Here is a 7,998-nt window from a genome sequence, read left to right as displayed (position 1 = left end):
TAACAATGGTGACAGTAAACGGGAGAGGGTTGAGGAGAAACCGACCGCCCGCCACACAGGCAGAAGCAGCCAGGCGGCTGGCGGACTGAGGTAAACTGGCCGCGGTGCATGTCGGGAACAGAGTCCGGGCGGGTGGTGCTGCTGCTGCTGCTGTGGTGGCGGCGGCTACCCCCGTCGCCGTCGCCGCCCACCCCGCGCCGCCGCCTTTTCCTCGGCCGCGCTGCACGCCGGGAGTCGGCGCGCGTCGGCCTCCCCGCAAGATGGTCTCCGGGCTGCTGTCCCCTCCCCTCCCCGCACATGCGCAGTTCTTAAAGCGGGCCGAGCCTGCTCCCTCCTCCGCTGCTGCTCCCTCCCTCCTTCCTTCCTGGCGGCCGGGGCGCCACTGACAAGACCGGGGCGGGAAAAGGGCGGTAGACGCTGCTGCTGCTGCTGCCGACGACGACGACGAAGGAAGACGACGACGAGCGCGACGACCATTACCGCCGAAGAAGGAACACCGCTGCGACCCCTCCGCCCGCCCCTCCTCAGCCAGCCTCCTCCCACAAGCTTCCTCCATCTTCTTTCTCTACAAGCCGGCAAAAGGGGAGGGGGCCGAGAGAGCCCTTCTTCGGCGAGGCCGGCTCTGTGCCTCCCCCGGGCCCAAGGAAACGACCAGCAGCCCGTCCCCCCTCACTGTACGCGCTCGCCTCGTGCGCGGAACCGGCGCCGGTGAACTGGTGGGAGCGGCCTCGGAGGCTCGGGTAAGGCCGGCCGGCCGGCTTCTGGGTCCAGCGGGAGAAGGGAGGGTGTCACACCTATAAGGCGCGACACGGGCTTGTACTGTGGCGCTTTGCTTTATTATGGCTTTATTTATATATGTATAGGGTGGGTTGGGCGCGGGGTGAACAGGCGGTAGGCCTCGGCCGGGGCTGCTCTTGTTGCTGCTGCTGCTGCTGTTGCCGCCGCCTTCTCCTCCTCTCCTCTCCTCTCCCTCCCTCCTTCCTTCCTTCCTCGCTTCTTTCCAGCTCGCTCTCAAAATGGCCGCCGCGCCCGTTGATATTGAGACGGGGTGGGGGGGAAGGGAGGAGAGGAGAGGAGAGGAGAGGAGAAAGGGAGGGATGAATAAGGCTTCCCTCCCTTCTCTCTCTCTCTCTCTCTCTCTCTCTCTCTCTCTCCCTCTCCCTCTTTCCCCGACTCGCATCCTTACCGTCGTCATCGCGTGTTTTTGTTTTGCCCCTCTTCACGCCCCAACCTTCATTCGCACGTCTCGCTGAAATGCACGCTGCCCATTCTTCTCCTCTGTCGGAGACCCCCCCTCTCTTCTCCCCTTCTTTCCTTAGGTGACTAGGCAAGAAAAACGCGTATGGCGTGCTTTCCTTTGCTCCCGCTCATCCACCTTCCACACACAAACGTTTCTCCTCCTGGCCTTTAGCCACCCATGTACTATGATTACCCCTGCCTCTTTCCCCGCATCCAGCATCTCTCCTACCCACCTCCTGCCAAACAGCGTGACCCTGTTTATTCTGTTCCCGGTTTTCCCCCCACAGTAGGTGGATGGGTAGATTGGTTCCCCCCTCTTTACACGCCCCCCTTTTGATATATTACCTTTTCTCGTCTCTAGTGCAATCAATGTTATTTTTGCTCTTTCATCCTACTTTCCTTTTTAACGGGAGTGGGGCACGTGTGACCCTCTCTCTAGTGGGGCTGTGCCTTGTTTCTCCTCTTCCACATCCATCTTATAGGTGACACTTTCTTGCCTTCTAATAAGAAGCGAAAGGGTTTCTTTTCCTTCTTACCCTTCTTTCCTGTTAGAGAGGGTGTACAAATGAGTATATGGTTGCCCTTTGACTTCCAATTTTGTTTATCTATAGAGGAGGTCGGTGGCCCCTCACCTTGGCTGAGAAACTAGCCTCCCTTTAATGGAGAATCTGTTACATTTTCCATTAAAGGATATAGATTTAACATTGGAGGGAGGGGAGAGGCTCCTAATACTGCTGTTTTACTATTATCTGAATTCTTAGCATCCCTCTCCAGCTGGATGCAATCTTTTCCAGTTCTTCAGTTCCTCAATTCTGCCGTAGCATCTCCGCCCCATAATCCTGCGTTACTGCATTTCTCCCCTCCCCTCTGTACACACCTCTTCATCTCCTTTCTCTAGCTGGAGGAGTCTGATCACACCCTTTGCTCTCTGGTTTCCCCCCATTCTCAAGCCATCTTTTAAAGCATAATTTGTTCCTACCCTCTACCTCCTACTACCACAGCATCTCTCTACATCCTCTGTTCCTAGCTCTATCATATCCCCTTCTTGGATCTGCTTTGTCACTCTGAAACCTCATCATGTTGCCTTGCTTGAAGGCCCTTCATGCTCTAGTCTAGACCAGCCTTTGCTCCCATCCTACTTTTGCTTCTGACATTCAGAATCCTGCTTTTCTTCAGCTTTAGTCCTCTACTCCCAGCTCTGTTGTTATATCTGTAGTATTTCTTTACTAGCCTCTTATTCTTGAATCTCCCTTCTTGCAACCTGCACTCCATTTTTCAGTTCCATATTTCTGTAAGCTTTGTTTCACAGCCCGCAACTCTGGTCTCCTACCACACTCTTCTTTCATTATCTTTTCATATTTACTGCCACTCCATTGCTTGACCACCTGCATTCCATAATGTTCTCTTCTGGCGGCTTCACAATAAATGGGGGTGGAGGAGGTTTTAGTGATAGTGACCCCAATAAAGGCCTGGAAGTAGAGAGAGTCAGATTGAAAGGAAATATATCATAGATCTCTCCCCCCCCCAATGCTCCTTGCATTTCTTTATTCCTTTCTTGTCGACAAAAGTGGGAGGAGAATTACTGTTTGTTGGCAAGTTGGCCTGCTTCTCTGTGTTGTTTGTTTTAAACAAGATGAGTGTTGGGGTACTGGCTCATTAAAATAAATGATCTGTGGTACACAACATAAAAGAGGTGTCTAGCAGCTCTAATCTGGTGGTCTGTCAAAAGGCCCTTTTCTACCAATCTCCCTGCAGTGACTGAGTAAGAGAAAAATAATTGCTAGGAGGTGGCTCAGACCTTCAGAACAAGCTGCAGCAAAAATGGGAGGAGGATGTGATGGAAGACTTAGGGAGATCAGATTCCACATGTTGAGGGTTAGCATCTCATTGCTGGTAGAACCTCATTGCTGGTAGCTTAGAAATGAAATTGCCCTTTTGAAAGATGGGGAGGAGGAGGAGTGATGCTAGAGATGGCAGCAAGGAATCTCATCCCATTAAGGTGCTTGTTTGTTCTGTATTGTTCAGAATACAGCTCTTTAGCTTTGTGATTCTCTCTTCCCTTTTACCTTACTTCTGTGAAGAAGTTAGGGTGGGTCACACACTTATAGGAGAGGTTTTTGGAGTGGTGATGTGGATGGATGGGGGAAAGAGAAATTCTGAACTCAGCTTTTGAGACTAGTCACATCCCATCTTATTTGCCTTAGTAGCACTGGCTGGGGGAAAAAAATGTTCCGATACTACTGCAGTATAGCTTGATTGATGCAGGTCAAATATTTTTGCAGTGAGTTTCCTAGCCATGAGTGTTGGAAGCTATACTAACAGTTTTCACTGTGCCTCTCCCTCTGTCCACCCAAATGGGGGGGGTGAAGAATAGTAATGTATTTAGGTGCATTAACCTGTTTGCATATTCAATCCCCCCCTGAATTCTTTAACATCTTGCTACTGTGCATATGTCACATTTGTAGACTGCACTAGCGGGTGTGGAGGAGGGGGTGGAATGGTCCGAATTCTCAGATTTAAAATTAAACAATTGTGCACCATTGAATTGCTTGGTAGTGTGGGACAGGATGTTTCAGTGTAGCTGAATTATTATTATTATTATTATTATTATTATTATTATTATTATTCAGAGTGGTTTAGAATACTGTATCCCTGAATCAGATATTTTGAACAAAGAGAACACTTTTAACAAAAGCCCCTGCCACAGATACATTAGTTTGTCAGTAATGTTTTGTGTGTTCTTGTTTGGTTGGATTATGTTTATGGAGGGCGAGTACAGCGAGCACAGCCATTGAGGAGAAAACTGGGTGGAGTAAGGCAGAAGCTGTGAAATGGCTAGATTACCCTTTTCATAGCATTCACACCACCCATTTTCTGCTTGTGTTTTTGCTGGAGTGGAAGGTATAGTAATTGCAGTAACAATGAAGTCTGTTCTTTAGGGAGGAGTCTAGTGGTATAGAAATCAACTGAATGTAGTAGTCTTTATTTATCTCAAACACCCCCCCCCCTTCCGTAGATCTTGATTTGTCTAGCAGTAAAGTAGCCAGTCTATGTTGGAAAGCAAGGGTTTTTGTTGTTGTTTGACTATCTTTCTGACTGACAGATTTTCACTTTTTTACTTCATTTGGGATATGATATTTACACAAATAGTACATGTCAAATTTCTACATTAGTGAATGGTGACTTCATTTGTTCTTACATTTTGCGGTGGTTTTCTGTAGCAGAGCGTTACCTTTACACTCTGTCTTGTCTCCCCTCCACAAGTATGATCAAATTGAGCACTGTTATCCTCTGACACATTTTTAAAGAGTACAGAAAAAATGTAGGACAAAAGGATATGGAAAACACTCATGGAATGGTAAACATGATGTTCCATCTTTCTTTACACTTACCTAATGAAGGATGGCAGTGTTCTCATTGATATTCAATCTTTGTCATGCCAAATCCAATTCTTAACAAGGGTGAATATACATAGATTGTATTGGACAAAGCACAATTTGATTCTTATCAATATGGGTGTGGATTAAACTGTACTGTATATAGTGTAACTTTTTAGCATTTCTTTTATGAGTGGCTACTGTTTCCTGCATTTCTTCAAACCAAATAGTTGGGTTGTTTGCTAGAGTGTCTATTGTACAAGGGGACTAAAAACTCTAAATTGAGTAAAACCATTGACCTTGAGATTTGGGTTGACCCTGAATGCTCACACTTAAAACAGGAAGAAAATGCATATATGCAAAGAAAAGAATGGGAATTAATAGGATTATAGGTCCTGTTCTGTCTCCTCCTCCCACTTTCAAGGTGCATATACACACACACACACACACACACACACACACACACACACACACACACATATATAGTTACATAGATATAGTCTGTTTAGCTTATTATATGCTTATATGATTTGCTTGTTGATTATATAATCTTCCTTTTGGGCTTGCTGAAGTGCAACCTAAAATGGAACACGTTTTAAATGTGTTGTAAAGTTTGTGGCAAGGTTTAATATACTTGCTTTTAGGTTAAATGTCACACATTGCCTTTGAATATAATCCAGAAATTAAAAGGGTCTCAATTATTATATATAGTGATACTCAGTGTTGAGGTGCTTTTATTTTGTGAATAGGTTAAAGTTGTCATTAGGAAAATCTGTTTTTGTTGTTTTTGTTGTTGTTGTTTACTTCCAAAGGTACTACTATAAGACTTTCTAAGGATGCCTACTGCTCTAGCCTGTGGTATTTACATTTCAGGGTGGCAAAAAGGTTTGACCCTTTCTATATTTTTCAGTGCCTGTTTGTGGGTAGACAATTATGTCTGACACATGATGAATACAGAACAAAGATTGTAGCTGTCATTATATTAGCATAAAATTTTGTTGGGGTGAACTTCTGCATCCTGGTGTGTGTGTGCTTATCATGTCTCTTAGAAGTATGGGAAACCTTCCCTAGTAAAAGGATGCATTGTCATGTTCTCATCCTATGTAAAAATCTTTCTGGTTTATGATGTTGTACTCTGCAATTTCCATTCTTTCCCTTTTAAATTGTACCTTACATTGTTTTGTAATATAGCTACATTATGCTATGCATAATCTTTGCTAGTGCTGTAAGCTGAGTCATGGAATCAGTTGTGCAAATGGAATCATATCTGGGCAGAGGTCTCACTGTTCATTAGTGCATTTAGAATTGCAGTCTAAGAGTTCATAAAGTGAATTTATGGCTTATTGGAGAATAGAGCCCAGATCCAAGTCCAGTTAGATTCTTAACTTTTTTGTATTGCTGTGCTTTATTTTTTATTGATTCCAGTTCATCCAAATCTTCATTTGGGACAGTTACTGTCTTAACTACTTTCTTAGCTTCTGTACCATGTCTTAGGCATGATATGGTAGAGATGCCACTCAAGTCATCTCTCAGTAGAATTTATAAATATGCATCAGAGTGGATTTAGAACTTCACTTTTACTAAATACTATTTAAAAAAATCCTTTGAATGATCTGTTGATTGATCAGTGTGGTATAATAAATAGTGTTGGACTTTGAATGGGAATTTGCAGGTTCAGATGCCTGCTCAGCTTTGAAGTTTATAAGCTAACCTTAGGTTGAGAGAGAATCACTGGCTCAGTGTACATCACAAGGTAGTTGTGAGAATAGAAGGGAGCAGGGACATTATGTACGGTATACCCTCTGAGCTTACTGGAAGAAGGCAGGATAACTTTTCAGAATATAAAATTTAAAAAATCATGAACAGCTGAAATGTAGGCAAGATTACAAGTATTTAAACAAGGATAAATTCAGGAGTAGGACTAACAGGTTGTATCAAACTTAAGTTCTACTCAGAGTAACCCTATTGGAATTAATTGACCTAAGTTAGCTATGTCCATTCATTTCATTGAGTCTGCTCTGAGTATGACTTAATGTTGGATGCCCAACATTACCTATACCCATTGTATATTATTATCAAACTTTGCAGCATAATGGAAAGTCAAAGATAGCAATAATATAGCAAATAGGATACACATGGCCTGTCAAGTTAACCTTGTATGCTACCAGTCATAATTGGAACTCTGCTTCTGTCAACTGTAAAACAAGGGAAAGGATGCTTAGCTACTCTTGAGTACCACACTTGCCTTAGCACTGCTTTTAATGGAAGATTAATAGTGTCTTTATTTGGGCATGGGGCAATTTGTCTTAAATAGGATAAACCTGGATTGAGACTATAAATTAGAGTTCTGGTTTTGGAAGTTGTGGGTTCAGTTGCAATAATCTGGGATGAGCAGTCATTAATTGTTAATGTATGGTGTTTGCTAATTAAGATGGGGTTTCAGATGAAACATTGTTTGGCTTATACGTCACCTAACCTAGTCTACCATTCACTTTAAGAGGAAAATTATTGCTAGGAGTTTGACAGACTTGACTGCTGCTGGTACTCATTGACAGTGTACTCTTTCAATACAAATGCACAACTAGGAATCAAATGTCTTCATTCAAGGCTACCCCATTAGCAGAGAAACATCTATGCCTATTAAAAATTGACATGTATCAGGATGATTTAAATCATTATTGTAAATCAAGTTTCTCATTTCTGATATTTTTGGAACAGCATGCCAGCAAACTAGTTGCTATAACAATTACCACATATTGGCTGATAACTAAATGAGTCATTATAGGATTACAATCTAAAACATTTGGCCTTGCAGCCCATATGTCTTTTGCACTGCAAAATTATACCTGCTTAACTAGAATTCTGCTTTGTCTGACTCTACATATATACGAGGATACTAAGCAAGAACACTTGCTTGAAGGCTCAGGATGCAATCAAAGTGAGATTTACAGCTCAGTCTCAGAAGTAAGTGTTCAGAACTTTCCTGAAAAGGAACTGGTGGTAGTTACTCAGCAAGTATTTATCAATGAGATGGAAGTGTCAGTGCTGTTTAGCTGTTGTAAACACTCATAATTTGAGAACAGAATATATTGCAGAGTTGAGATACTTGGATGTTGTAAAATGGCATCTCCTGAGATGTGACACCTTTGACACCCTAGTTCCTAGGTCCCATAGAAAGCACACAATAACTGAAATATGATGTATAACTTCTTATGTTTCTTATAATGCTTCAGTTCAAAAGTTTGATATTCTGTCTATGATTTTATTATGGAACATTTAACTTGCAGTTTGGTATGTCATGACTCAGTTTTATGGTAAATGTAGACTTAACTAGGTTTCCTTTTTAAACATTGGCTAAAGAGAAAAGAAAAGCCCTACTAGA

At 43.2% G+C, this 7,998-nt stretch overlaps 1 protein-coding gene across 1 annotated transcript in view; it reads left to right on the top strand.

Moving 5' to 3' along the window:
- The first annotated feature begins 261 nt into the window (after positions 1-261).
- Positions 262-7,998, top strand: part of PAFAH1B1 (platelet activating factor acetylhydrolase 1b regulatory subunit 1) — a 50,118-nt gene continuing 42,381 nt past the window's right edge. The window contains exon 1 of the mRNA XM_033171877.1: positions 262-740. The gene's annotated coding sequence lies outside the window, so the exon portion shown is untranslated. The remainder of the gene's footprint in view (positions 741-7,998) is intronic.

This window comes from Lacerta agilis, chromosome 15 (assembly GCF_009819535.1).
Source record: "Lacerta agilis isolate rLacAgi1 chromosome 15, rLacAgi1.pri, whole genome shotgun sequence".
Classification (NCBI taxonomy): domain Eukaryota; kingdom Metazoa; phylum Chordata; class Lepidosauria; order Squamata; family Lacertidae; genus Lacerta; species Lacerta agilis.
Note: the sequence above shows the minus strand (reverse complement) of the source record. Positions and strands in the feature narration are given on the sequence as shown.